Source organism: Monomorium pharaonis, chromosome 2 (genome assembly GCF_013373865.1).
Source record: "Monomorium pharaonis isolate MP-MQ-018 chromosome 2, ASM1337386v2, whole genome shotgun sequence".
Taxonomy (NCBI): Eukaryota; Metazoa; Arthropoda; class Insecta; order Hymenoptera; family Formicidae; genus Monomorium; species Monomorium pharaonis.
This window is the reverse complement of record NC_050468.1, coordinates 31,022,905-31,037,687: the sequence shown is the minus strand read 5'-3', so window position 1 is coordinate 31,037,687 and position 14,783 is coordinate 31,022,905. Positions and strand designations below refer to the sequence as shown.

Sequence of the window (14,783 nt, the reverse complement as noted above, 5' to 3'; positions counted from 1 at the left end):
TAGAATTATCTATTAGTATTTTTACATTGCATAATAATAAGTGTATAATATTTTGTAACTTTACATCTCATTTAACTTTAGAATTACAATTACAGTTTTATATAACTTAATTACACTTTTCACGCTTTACTTTTTCTTTCTTATATGTTTAAAGATTTATTGTATAGTTTACTTAGATAAACGTTTACTTAATTTTAAAAGCGAGAAAATGTGTAAGAAAATCTTGCGTCTCCAATACACAGAAAAAACAAGTAATATAACCAATAACATATGTAATTGCGGGCTGCCAACTACATAAAATACTCAATACATAATGCAAGTACAATGTTGATACTACAATAGCATATATTATTGTATTGAGTATATCTGTAGTTGGCAGCTCGCAACTACATATCTTATAATAACATATATATTGCTTTTTTTTTCAGTGTAGTCATCTTAGTGGTTTTATTTTTTACTGAGTATTTAAATATTTTAATACCTATACAAAACTCTTGACAAATCCTTTGGAATCTGAATTCATTTTATATTAAAAAAAAAATCTGCAGTGTTCAGATTCCTAAATTCCAATTCGGCCTTTCACTTTCAAGGTTAAATGTGTATGCACACTACTAAATTATATAGAATTCGATGCGCCAACGAGCAGTTCGGTGAGGTTGACTTTTATTTTTTTTTGTGTGCAGCATATTAAATTAACACGTTTGTTCGTCGAGTGTTTCTTTTTTGTTTTAAACAGAGTTCCGAGTTATGTGTTATAACTTTAGTAGGGAAAAAAAGATCACGGTCGCTATACGATAGAAATTATCGTATGTTATCGTGTCGCGTTGTAATCTCCGAGTGAGAAGGATTTTATATTACTACGAACGTTATGACGCTATTAACTACTTGTTGCGAATTAGCGATTTATCACGGCAAGTACGGTATTACGATAGTAGTTTGTTTTTTATGAACACATACTAATTTCTTTTTTAACGTGCAATTTTAATATTATGTATTATTACATGTAATTATTTTATTTGTTTAAGAATTTACAAAAGAACCTACTATTAAAATTTATTTTCATTAATATCAATTTAATCTTTTTCAATAAAATTTCTTTAATTATTAAGGAAGCTACAAAATTTAACTGTTTTGCAATCATTCCTTCAAATTAAATTAATCAAACATCTTTTAAATTTCGTTAAATAAACGATCGTTTTATTTCTCTCTGTATATATTACTAAATAAAATATTTTTACTTTTTCCTTCCTCTTCAGCCATAATGATTATGGCTAGTATTGATTGACACTTAGTAAAGTGTCGATTGTACTTCTTTCGATAAAAATACGAATCACCATCGTTACCTAAACAAACTCTTGACTATGCGATAAATATGCACGCCCACCTTTTCGCTGGACCAACAACGCACAAACGGGGGGTGCACCTCGGTCAAGCCCTCAGGCGTGTTCGATCCCGGGTACCCGATAAAATAACAGAATAATCTCCCTCTCCCTCCGATACATATATATGTGTGTACACACGCACGCACACACACACACACACACACACACACACACACACACACACACACACACACACACACACACACACACACACACACACACACACACACACACACACACACACACACACACACACACAACACACATATGTATATATATGTATGTATATGTATATATCGTTGATACTGTACCGCCGCCGGTGGCACATTCAATTCTACGGAATCTCGTATCATCTGATATACACTTAATCCCTGGAGTGGAACAGTGACTGAGGCTGCGATTCTACGCAGCGCGAGGGATTTGCCACCAACGAAGAATGGGAGGGAAAGGGCGGTAGTCAATGTTAGCGAGGAAGAGAGAGCGAAGAAGGAAACGCGAATAAAGGACCGAATAAAAGCGAGATAAAGCGGCTGACGCTAGCCGGATTGTCCAATAACGTTAGCTACCGGAGCTTTTTTTCGACTAATGAACCACCAGCTTCATTATCACGCGGCAAATAGCGCACCGCTCGCGGAAAAGATTCGCCGATACTCGATCTTCGACTCCCCCCGGATCCCCCCGCGCCCTACTCTCGTATAGAGAAAAATGCGCACAATACTTTTAGCGTCAGCATTTTAATTAACCTTTATTCTTCTTTTCGCTATCTTAAGATTAAGATCCACGCTATTCGCACAATTACTTTTAATCAGAGAAGGAAATTAATTTAAATTATTATAGTTATATTGAGCTATGTAAAATGTTTTTTATAAGAAAAGCGTTTATAATAATCTTTTTTAATTTACAGTATTATATGTAGGCATATGATAGTATATTTTTACACAGAAAATAAATTCTTGATGGCGCGTAAAAAAAATTTATCTAGAATCACATTCCAAGATTAATTTCCATTAACACACTCGCGCTCTCAGCTTTACACGTCATTACATATAAATATAATAATCCTCATATTATTATGTATTCAGTAAAATATTCAAAATATAAGTTTTATTTAAATAGATAAAATCATAAATAAATAGCATATATTATTCTCAAATATTCATATTTAATCAGCAAAAAGTATTCTCTCTATCTATTAATTATACATATTAATATTATTCAAATCATTTTAATCAGGAAAACAAACTTTATACATTACATATTAAAGAAAATCCAGCTGTAATGCTGTCGTAATTATTATGTATATTTATTATATATATTTTTCACGTTTGCGGTTCTGAAATATTGTGTCTGGCAAAAGTACCATAGATTCGTGCGATTGAATGAATTGAAAGGATCGGATGGAGCTTGAAGAGTGTCGCGAATCTGTTTTCTTGTGAAACTAGCTGGCTCGGCAGATGCGTTATGACAGAGTGGATCGAGCATGGCTGATAAGGAACGTGCTTCGATTTAATGCTCTTGAAATTTCATGGAAACTGGCAAAATAACTGGGAGGCACATCTATCGACATCGCGAATCACAACGATGTTACCAGGAAGAAGTTGAATCGCGTGATTACAGAAAATTTTTCAAGAAGATAACACTCCATATTGCCAACAGCGCTAACTTTCCAACATATGTTTTCGACTTTGTTTGGAGGAATGGAAAACAGCTCTTACAAAACACAATTTTTATTAATAATAAAGTTACGCGACTTGATTCAAATTCTTGCGATTAGAGTTGCGAACTTGCAATAAATACTTTTATAGCAGTACACGGAATATCAGCAGTTGACAGGACCTAATGTATTTGCAATGTAGAAAAGATTTCGCGTTAATGCATAATGTGCGATAATAATAAAAAGAGTCCGTAAATTAGGAAGATTTAAATGGGCTCTCATAGCGCGCACAATAATTTCGAAAGAAACTGGCAGATTTTTGCCCGCTCGTACCGCGAAAACACTCGGGCTTTTCATTCCATTCTATTCGGAAGAGCAAACAAATTAATACTTTTTCTCACAGAGACGAGTTACGGTTACGCTTCCCGGCGATTGGCATTGAGCCTTCGCACAATGCCGGGGCGCGTTGATGTGTGGATGGTTCTCGCGACGCGCTTCTCGAGTGTCAATTAAAATATGTGATGGAAAATATCGAAACAATGAATCTGCCCGTCAGCAGATCAATGTATCGAAATCGATGCGTGCTCGAGCGATTTTTGCTTTGTTCCCGCATATTTTGTTTTCCCCTCTTTTTTTTTTTTCCACAACTAACGTGCATTGTTTAGACCGTGCTCAAGCCCAGGCGTGTGGGTTAAAATGAATTTTTACGACGTGTTTCTGGTTGTGTAAGCGGAGCAACGGCGATGGAGCAAAATTCCAACCGCTTGTCGATTGCTTTTGTAAATTCGGCTCTTCACGCTCGCGTATCATTATCGGCGCAACGTAACGAGGCTTATCGATTAAACGTTCTATACGAGCCTATTAAGTCCTATCAGTATATTTAAATGACACTTTAACGAATATTTGTATCCGACTATTGCATTAAAGTTCTATAATAAAATGATGCAGAATACGAAATCTATAAAATTTATTTGTGTAAATATGTAGTAAATATTGTAACTAATAAATTGTTAACAATTATCTCACTTTAATGAAAGCATATTGAAATGTATGAAAAGGTCATCAATATAATGTACCTGTTTGTTGTTGGATAGTACTTCTAACAGAAGTTAAAATAAAGCTTAAACATTGTTTTTATTTAACAATACAGTAGTTTTATATAATAATTAATGTTTTCGCAATATAACCAGAAGATTTTGAAAAATTGCTCATTCTGCATAATTATTTTAATGGTCAACAAAATTATTTTCAAATCTAGTTAATTTTTTTTAGATTCTTCAGCGAAACCGCTCTTTTCATGTAAGAACGTATAGAAACATCTGTTTTCAATAAAAAGAATTCACTGTTTCAATGTTATATAAAAGTAATCCTTCATCCAAACAATCGATCGCATTTGATATTACGCACGCCTGTGTAAAATTAATTGTTTTTGAGGACATGCACTACTTTTCTTTCGCATTCGCACGTAAATCTTTTTTTATTTTTCACTATTTTCCTCACCCATCATCATTAGAGCCGCGCGGACTTTTGCCTTATTCCCCGCTGGCGCTCGTTTAATATTTCCCGAAAAGCGGTGCGGATTAGCAAACCTTGCGCTTGGCTGCTTTTTTCTCACGAGTATATCACTGTGATCCGACTTTTCTCGCCGTCGCTTTGTGCCCGTCTACGATATCCTCGTGGTGGCCACCAAATATTTACGAAATGCGCTGGCCGGCGCCGCGTCGACCGCTCGATGTCTTTGGACACTTCCCTTCTACGTTAAAGGGGCATACTCGAGTCTCGAGTACGTTCTCCGACGTTTACGTCTCTTAACGTTAAGCAGCCGGATAGCCGACTTCGCTTCCGAGCTAATCTTGTAATTCGTGCGACCGTTGTCATCTGATAGATTATTTAAACCTCACTCGTTTCGGACGTGATTTTATCGTTCGTTCTCGCGATATAGCTGACGTCCACAACGACATAATCGTCGCATTTATTACTGCCAAAAAACGAGATTCACTTGATTTTTGTTAAGATTACAGTGTTAGCTTTTTCTTTTTTTTTTGCACTTTTAAGTATGTTTATCTACTTTAAATTCTTATAACGTCCAGTAAACTGTAAAGGCTGAGTCATTCCTTATTGTTGTTACATCGTCTCTGACTGCCGAACGTTACACTCGCTTTAACACTTTGTCTGAATCTGGCTTCTATGCTCTGTATAGTATCATCTGTAACCAACATAAGTTCTTTGACAAGATTTTTTGACTATCAATTTTGACCGGTAATACCCGCACTTTTATTTTTCTGACTCTACGTTTTTTTCTGCCATCAAACGGAAAAATTATTGTCATTATTCCTTTTAATATGTAAAACAACTTGCGGAAATTGTATTATTTATTCTATCATTTTTTTTATCTGTATGATACAATTCTACCGACGATATGCGATGATATTTAGTTTTTTCGAATGTTATCAATATTCAACGATCTAATTGTACTCTCGGCTTTATTATACTCTTGTTTTAAATTATATATATATATATATATATATATATATATACCGTTATTTTTATTTTTATTTTTATTACCACTGAAGAGCTAGAACTTTGTAAAGTTGAAACGTTTCGAAATTTTGTTTAATATTGTATAATATATTGGTTTTTATTCGTGTTTATACTTATATATATTTGTTATTTAATAAATTATAATGTATTAGGATAATTTTTCTTGGCTCGATGTATAGACATATTGCTTTGCATATATCAAGCTCTTTATATTTTGTGGTTTGTTTCATTATTGTTTTGTTATTGAGTTTTATACATTATATATATTATAGAAAAATGCAAGCGGATTTCCGTTAAAATATTATATTTTGTTGTCATGAATAAAAACTAATATCCATATACGCCACATGCGACGTTATGTATTTCCTGTTTGTGTTTTACATTTAATTTCAACCTATATGTCATGATATGATTGAAATTCCAACCAAAACAGTAGAAATTCAGTAAAAGCTAATTTCACTAGCCAGGTACAAATAAAACAAGCTAATAATAGGCTTGCTTTTTATATATGCACGTTTATTTTTCTGCAATTTTTTAAATAAAATAAATTTTCTATAGATTCCGAGATTGAAGCATTTCATTCATTATTATTTAGATAACAGCCAAATCAATATTTACATATATACACATATACATGTATATATTGAGTAAATATTTATAAAGTACAATTTATTAATAATTTATTATGCATTATTGCAAATCGTGATCTATAAAATACAAGAAAGCTCGTTTTCATAATATATAAATAATCGAAAAGTTAACTGTAACTTAAAAATTAATTCAAAATTAATTCATACTTTCACAAGCTTAAATAAATTAAATAATAGTTAAACCAATTAAAGGTTACGCATATATTATACATATACATAACCTTTAGTTTATGCAACGATAAGTTTATGAAAGAGTATGTATTAATTAATTTTCAAGTTATAATTAACCTAACTTTTTAATTACCATATATTATGGAAACAGCCTTAAGTAGGATTAAATTTAATCAAGATCCCCTTGCTAAGATATAAATTAGTTATGCGCAAAGCGCACAAACCAAAATTCCTTTCTTCCAGCATCTTTCTGCGAAGATGAAAATCTCAAAATGTTTTAAGTTGGAAAATATACAAAAAGTTGTGACAAAAAAGTTTAGCATAGTATTTAACGGACTTTGCAATTGAGTGAGTATAATGTCTAACAAAATATCATACGAAAACTCGATAAAATATTTATTCGATAGAATGCTATTTGCAAACTATGTTTGAATAATTCCATTTCGATAACTCTATTTGAATATATAGCCCGTGAATTAAAATAAACAACATCTCACTTCCGCCTGATCGTTTCTACAAATTTATAGATCTATAAAAGATACCTGCAGGGGAAAAAGTTATACAGAAACGTTTGTTCACGTATTTTCTCTTTCGCGAAGCTTCATCCATCCTGTCTCTATACATTGTTTTCACGAAGTGCCGAAGCACGAAGGCGAGTTAAAATTAAAACGAATTACATCAAAAGGGATATCGAAAAAGATTTAATTTTGGACGAATCCCCATTCGAGTACGTCACGCGCGGAAAGATTCATGTATTGAGACGTATTTTCATCCAACCTACGAGGCGGCAGAGTGAAATAAAACATCTAGTCGACAAATTGAAACGAATTCGATAATAAATTTGCGACAAACCGGCCGTGAGTTCTTCTTGTTGTAAGCTTTTATTCGATATATACCTTTCAAAAATCGTCAAATAGTAATGTATCTATAGATTACTAGCGTTTAATTCCATCTGCTCATCGGTGCAAATATTGGCATCCACGATAATCAATAACTCTTTCATTCTTCAGTTATTGCAAGATAATACTACGGGGCAATTTTGAGCAGAAATCGATAAATTTGCAATTGTATTCTACGACGGATTTGAAATTAATTTTTTTCCAACAAAAATTTCATTAACTAACATGTCTCCTTAAATTTGCAACTTTCGCGAACTTTTAATAATATTATAAATCTTTTAAAGCCAAATAGCTCGTGAACAGTATACAACTCGCGTCTTTCGGTATGTATTCAAACTGAAATAATAGTGTTGCTGAAAATCTGAGTGGCGTGACGCGCACTACTTCCCTCAAATTGGCATAATCGAGAGACATTAAGTGGTTGATCGACTATTTAAAGCGACACGTTTAAGTCTCGAGACGTCGTACTGCGGTTCTTCTCACCGCAAGGTGCCTGTCGGGGGCCATTAACCTTATTACGCACGCTTAACCCGTTCATGTCAGAGCGCATAGTTGCTACAGGATACTATAATGATGGTAAGGTTTTTTCGACAAATTTTGTGAAGTAAGGAAATTACTTCCTTTATTTCGACATATTCCACTTAATTCAAATTTCAATTTATTTTTAATAATAAGTAATTACGTAGTGTAAAAAATCTAATTATTATCGATAATAAATCCTTCAGATAATAATTATTTCATTATTTATGAAATATTGATAAATATTATACATTTATAAAAAAAATTGTGTTTTTCATTTTGTTATAAAATGCACTGAAAAAATGTTGAGTAATGATCAAGTTTTAGTGAAATAATTTTATTAAATGTTTTATTAATACAGCCAAATATTTAGTAATGTTTAATTAATAGCAACCAAACATAGTAATAATCCAACTAATTACTGAATGGTTATCAAATGGTTATTAAATGTTATTGAATATTTGAGTATATTAACCAAACATTTAATTAAAATTACTTCGTCAAAACTTGGTAACTATCATTTAGACAAGATTATTATTATTACCAAACTGTTCTTTCAGTGTATAGAAATTTTTAAATTCTACTATTTTAAAAATTATAAAAATGGTGAATGAGTGCGTTGCACTCGTCAGAGTAAAAGGAGCGGTCCTTTTAATGTGTTAATTTCTAACGATGTAACATCTCTCGCGCAATAATCTCACCAGAAGCCTCTGAAGCGCTTCTACGGGGCGGAAATAAAAGTCTCTCGCGTACCTGCTGTCGAAGCGCTTAAAATGAACAATAATGGGATATCATGTGTAGAGAGTTTTCTTGCTTTCTTACGAGCATCTCGAAAAGGGTCCTTTTTCGTGTCTGCTCTTTCTCCCTCCTCGGGGTCCATAAGCCGCACAATAGGGCCAATGACATGCATTCTCATAAAACTCCGACGGGACCGCGGGACATCGCGGTTGGCTCTCTGCATGTTGTCAAAATGTATTCCGAGAAAACTGATGAAAAGAATAGTGGTCGCAGGCTGAGAGGATGGAAAAGGGAGAAAGAGAAAAGAGAATGGAGAAATTATGTCTGATCGATGTGTCCTACTTAATCAAATCCCCTGATTTCTCATTTAATATCTAGTGGAAAAGAAAATGCAAGATTGTTCAACGCGATCAGTTGTCAGATTAACACAATCAATGTTATTGTTATCATATTACGTTATGTAAGAATATCTATTGTCAGGTGTAATTATATAAAATTTTTAATCTTTAAATAGAAATCTTTGTCACGACTTTTTTAAATGGCTACCTAATTCAAAAAGCTTTAATAAAATTTTATTCTTAATTTCACATTTTGTAGACATATACCAGTAATTTTTATTTTCAATTTTATGTGACTTTTCTTATGAAACTGAATTCCGCATATATAATAATCAATTTCAAATTCTGCGATTCTTTTCAAAATATATTTAAAAGAAATAAAAAAACAACATATTTGCTCCTTAGTGCAATTTATGATTAGATTTCTTTATTTTTAATCACTTAAAATGTAAAAGTCTGCGATGATCGATATGCTGACTTTTTTTTAAAGAAAGATCGACCTTTAATTAATATTGACTTCCATCAAACAATCTGCAGATTGAAAGTTTAACGACAGTTTGCACAAGTTAGTCTATATAATAAACGTATATTTTAATCGCTAACGTATATATATCGCAGCTAATCTTCTGCAGTAGTATCAACGTAATTTAACTCACACTCTCAATGCTTTTTTTAGTGCAAAGAAAAGTTTTAAGAAAAAAAATCATTTTACATATCGCGATACCATTTCACACTAGCAAAGTTGAACATAATAATACTCATTAAAGATAATTTCAGATGTTTTTCGACACATTGTTATTCACATCGACGCCCATGTTACCTCGCAGCAGTTGTTCAAGATAGTTAGTAATTAAGATAAACGTTACTTTGCGAGCATTCACCGCGATTATATCCGTAAATGTGCGTGTGCGCGTGTATACACTTTGGAATGATGACAGAAAACGCGAGGTTGTTTAGATGGTCTTCGTGCCGAGGTACTCGTAATTTCTTGCGCTGTTCTTTTGAAACAAACTTCTCCTCTTTCTCCCGCCAGTGTGCATCCAGCACGAAAAAGGTGCGCTCGCATCGCCGACGACAAGAAGATCCCGGGGAATAACGATCGCTCGTCGGTGCCTTTTATATGTATACAAACGACATCGCGTCGCTCCAGAGCGACTTAACTGTCTCTCGCTTGATTATGTATTTATTCGATCATATTTGAATAATTGGCCACCCGATAGGGCCACTGCTTAATAAGGGGCTAGCTTGCTTCGCGTGATTTATATCGATGAGGAAGAGAAAAGAAAAGAACGAATTTCGTCGAAGAATAGAAAATTATACTAAACGATTTGTAATATCGCGAGTAAACTAACAAACCATCGATATTTATTGTATAAGCGATATTTTTACATAATTTTTTATTTTCTAGAAATTACTCTCATATTTATTCTGTTTATTTATAAATATATCAGCTTCTTTAGAATATTAGAATGTTAATTGTTACTTTCTAAAAAATTATATAATTATATTGCTCTTAAATATTGTTTTTCAAAGTTCGTTTATAAACTTGTTAATAAACTTGTTTTGGCATTTCCTAATTGCGTTTTATAAACGAGATCACGCGGCATCAACTAAATCAAATATTACGTTCCATTTTAAATAAAGGAATATTCACAATAGTGAATATTATGACGTATGTATATTAAAAGCACATATATGAATGTAAGCCGCTTATTTTAAAGATGAAGATTCAGTTGCAAAATCTTGGTAAGATAAATATACTGCAGCAGTTTGCATCTTATTAAAATTCATGAGTTACAAAATTCGACCTGCACTACTTTGAAAATAAGCTATGCGTATATTATGTCCTCATCTTTAAGATAAATTCATAAAAAGTTTCATATAACATGAAAACTATATCTTATTGGCTAGCAAGCAGCTTGTTACGACATAAATGGATCGGTGCAGTCTAATTCTATAAAAATAATAAAAAGCGTTGCCTTGTGATGCAAAAAGACTTATTATTTGCCTTGGTGCCATTCTTATCTTTATTGCATTAGGTTATAGGGGGGTGGAGGGGAGAGGGGGGGGGGTAGGAAGAAGGGAGAGGACCTACCGTCATTATCTTTATCAATATGGCATTATAGCGGCCAAGTCTTTTTGCGGTGTGTCGGAGCATGTATTCTCATCAACCGAGATGAGCAAATCACACGAGTGCACCTGCTGGGTAGACGTTAGAAGAGCGTGAACTTTCTTTCAAGCGCACAAGCTATTGCATCTCGAAATGCTCTGCTGCATTTTAAATACATATGTACGCACGAATATACAATAATATATATATATCTTTCATTTTATATTTGAAAAGGGTGCTTACTTAATATATATTTTGACGCAACATTTACAAAAGCAGATTTATTTTATGCAACACAAAATAAAAAAATATAATTAAATAAATTTTTATATTTTTGTTATCGGAATACGGATTGGCAATTAAAAATCTTAGATTTTATTTTCACTTTGATGGCTTTCACAATTTCATTTTAAGATAAAAGATCTCTTCTGTTTGTTAACTTTAAAAAATTTATCTTTTTTCCATCTTTCATGTTAAAATATTTGAAAATATTCTTAATCTGAAATATATACTTTTTGAACTGCGTATTCCATAACATGTTTAGACGTCGTTCATCCTTTAAATCCTTTACGTTATTATTTACGTTCGTTCTAACTTTGTTCCACATGTATTTCATAATAATTCGTGATTTTATGCTTTCATCATTACTACCCGGAGCAGTTCTACCTATGCTCCTTCGTTTACACCAAAGATAAATAATTATTACGCAACTTTTTTTTCGCGGGCTTGCCGCAGGGATAACGCAAAGTTGAGATCAAGGAGCGTAACCAGTATATCCGCTTGTGGCGGCTTATAAAAATGCATGCGTACCTTGGTGAGTGCATCAAGAGGGAATGCAGAGATACACACACACACACACACACATACACGCACATACCTCCCCCTCACCCTCTTTCTGCCCCCAGTGTTTGTGTACATATCGACAACTCGCGGGAGTACATGCTCCCTCAACACACTCAACGCAGATACTCAACTCAGACCGCAAACAGTGGAGCGCCACGCTCCGCAAAATAAAACGACGCCGTATATACGACGCCCTCGTAACTCGCAAAAAATGCATGGAACACGGCGCATAATGCGTTCGATCCAAAAAATCTCCAGGGCAAATGTTCCAATTACTTTCAGGTAGACCGGGATTTTCCATGTTTTACATAATGGCGCAGCCTCCGTATTGGACGATCATATTTTTTCGACGTGAACGAAATGTCATTTCATAAACCACATACGGATACGCGATGGGTTACACCGTCCAGATTAAATCCTGCCTTTCGTGCGAAAATAGCTTCTTCTCTAACGAATAAATTTACGGGGCAGTTCTCGTTCTCTAATCTTATTCGCGCGTCTTTCGCGGAATATTTCGCGGGATTTCCCTGTATGCCGCGCATAAACGGAATTCACTGCGCGACGTACGCTGATGTTTATGAATAATTATTATCGTATAATTAAAAAGCTTTATTACAAATTACATAAAAACATGACGAAATAGAGTATTTTAAATTATTTTATCTGAAAATACAGACTGTGTGCGCATATACAGGAATCTTTTAATCCTGTTAATGATTTTGATGAATAATGCATTGCGAAATAAAATCAGACGTATTTTACATTTACGTACTGATAACATGGAACGCAACTTTTGCATTCTTTTGTGGGTTTTTAAACTTTTTAAATTCAAGACAATTTAATATTGACACAATCATATTTATCACACAATTGCTTTTTCTTATGTATAATGGGAAACATTTTATACATAATATAAAATAAGGAACTATTGCAGCACGAAAAAAAAGAATATTAGTTAATAAATAATATTAGAAATTAGGAATAATTGCCTTTTAATTAAATTCGTTCCAAAGATACAATTCCGAGATCAGATTATTAACAGTTACAAAGGAAATTTTTTGAAAATCTCAGAACTTTGTTAGGCCGTCATGTATTAATTATTAATTATGTATGTATTAATTATAACTTCTAATAACTTACCGTGTGTGATCAGCCGCCTGGTACGTCAATAGCACGTGCGTTATTACAAAATTACTTCACACAGAATTGGTTGAATTCGCTGAAAGCAAAAAAAAAAATAAAATAATCATAGTTGTATAAAATATGTAATATTTTTTAAACACACACATTAACTCGTTAAAAAAACCAATAATATAAAGAATTCCCTTGTGCAATAATAATAATACGTAAACACAAAGAAACATTTGATAAAAATGACAATATTTTCAAACAAAAAATTAAAATCTTTGAATTATTATTATCAAAATAATCATATTGTATTCTTTAGATGACTATTATAATATTGAAATAACAATATAACATTTTTAAATTTAAGATCAAACTCTTTAAAAAGAATTTTATATGTTTGCTTAAATATGAATCGATTGTCGAATTGATTCTAATTTTTGCTGTGCAGAGATAATTGCATACTGTCTTATTATTCAGTTACTATTAATATTTATGTTGACATAATTATGTTATCATATATTATCGTTACAGCGCAATTTTTATGTTATATTGAAGTGTTTTCACGTTGCTGTTTACATTGCATTATAATTATGACATCGGGCAAGAGTTTCATACACACACACACACACACACACACACATACACATGCACGCACGAACGCACACACACGCACGCGCTCATGCGCACCATACGTGTGTGTTATAATTTCTAGCGCAACGTACATACATACACGATACACGCTCATATTCGTCGATTTATGGATTAAATATTCATGGAAATGTTAATACACATTTACGATGCGGAGCGCAAAAGCTTTCGAGGGTTCCAGTATATTTCTATTCTCAACAATTACATACCTGCGAACGTACCCACGTTTCAAGTCACTCGTTCGACGGCCATTGTCCATAACCATCGCGGCAAAATAAATATGCCGTGCGGATGCGAAATCGTTGCCCCGCGTCAATTGCCATTACCTACCAGAAAGCAGCCCCGGCACATCAACGGAGAGGAGCGATCGAACGTAGAGGTCGATGGTTCGCGAAGTGTTCGGGTCGGACGGGGAGTGTTTATCGTCGCGAGAGAGGTCCGCGCCGCGTAAAAGAACGTTAGAAATATCACTGTCGCAATATCGAACGAGTTACGCGACATTACCCGGCAAATATCGAATAACTTACGCGACATTAAACGCGCGACGTACGTACGTAAGGTTATGTACGTCGGTCGGCGTGACACGACGACGAGTTGTCGGGAGGACGACGCGCGACTTATACATATCGTTCCGTTATACGTTACAGGACGCTCGGAAGGGCGTCGGGGAGTAAAGGCGCTAAGCGATCTCGCTTCCGGCTTCTCGGAGAGCTCGCCCCGGAGGTGTATTTATCATCGTTGTAAATTTCGCCCTTCGCGAAACGGAAACACGATTCGCGCGCACCGCGTCACGGTCATCGGCGCGTTAATAAAAGGAAATAAACCAAAAAAAAAAAAAAAGGGAGGAGGACGAAGAAGAAGAAGAGAAACGCACGTATCACACGCGGAAGCTCCGTTTGCTCGCTCTCTCCGACGCTCCGGCTCGCTCGCGCGCGCCGGGGCACACTCCGCGGACCGCCTCGGCCCGCCTCGGCGTTCTTCGGCCGGGCTCGGGCGAGCGACCGGCGCGCGCCCCATGCCCCACTCGGCGCTCACGTCGCTCAGTGCCCGTCGTGCAGTCGTCGCGTCCTTATCCCTACCACGGTGACGGCGGCGAGCGAAAAGTCACCCTTGGCTACCGGTCGCGCGCGCGGTACCGCTCCGAAGTTGCCTGTGCAATTCG

At 34.6% G+C, this 14,783-nt stretch overlaps 1 long non-coding RNA gene across 1 annotated transcript in view; it reads right to left on the bottom strand.

The window, feature by feature from the left end:
* The window catches only part of LOC118644477, a 48,265-nt gene extending 33,663 nt beyond the window's left edge, over window positions 1-14,602 (bottom strand). Inside the window, exons 1-2 of the long non-coding RNA XR_004962252.1 lie at window positions 13,831-14,602; window positions 12,986-13,064 (exon numbers count right to left, since the gene is read on the bottom strand). This is a non-coding gene — a long non-coding RNA (uncharacterized LOC118644477). The remainder of the gene's footprint in view (window positions 1-12,985; window positions 13,065-13,830) is intronic.
* Between the last annotated feature and the right edge of the window lie 181 nt (window positions 14,603-14,783).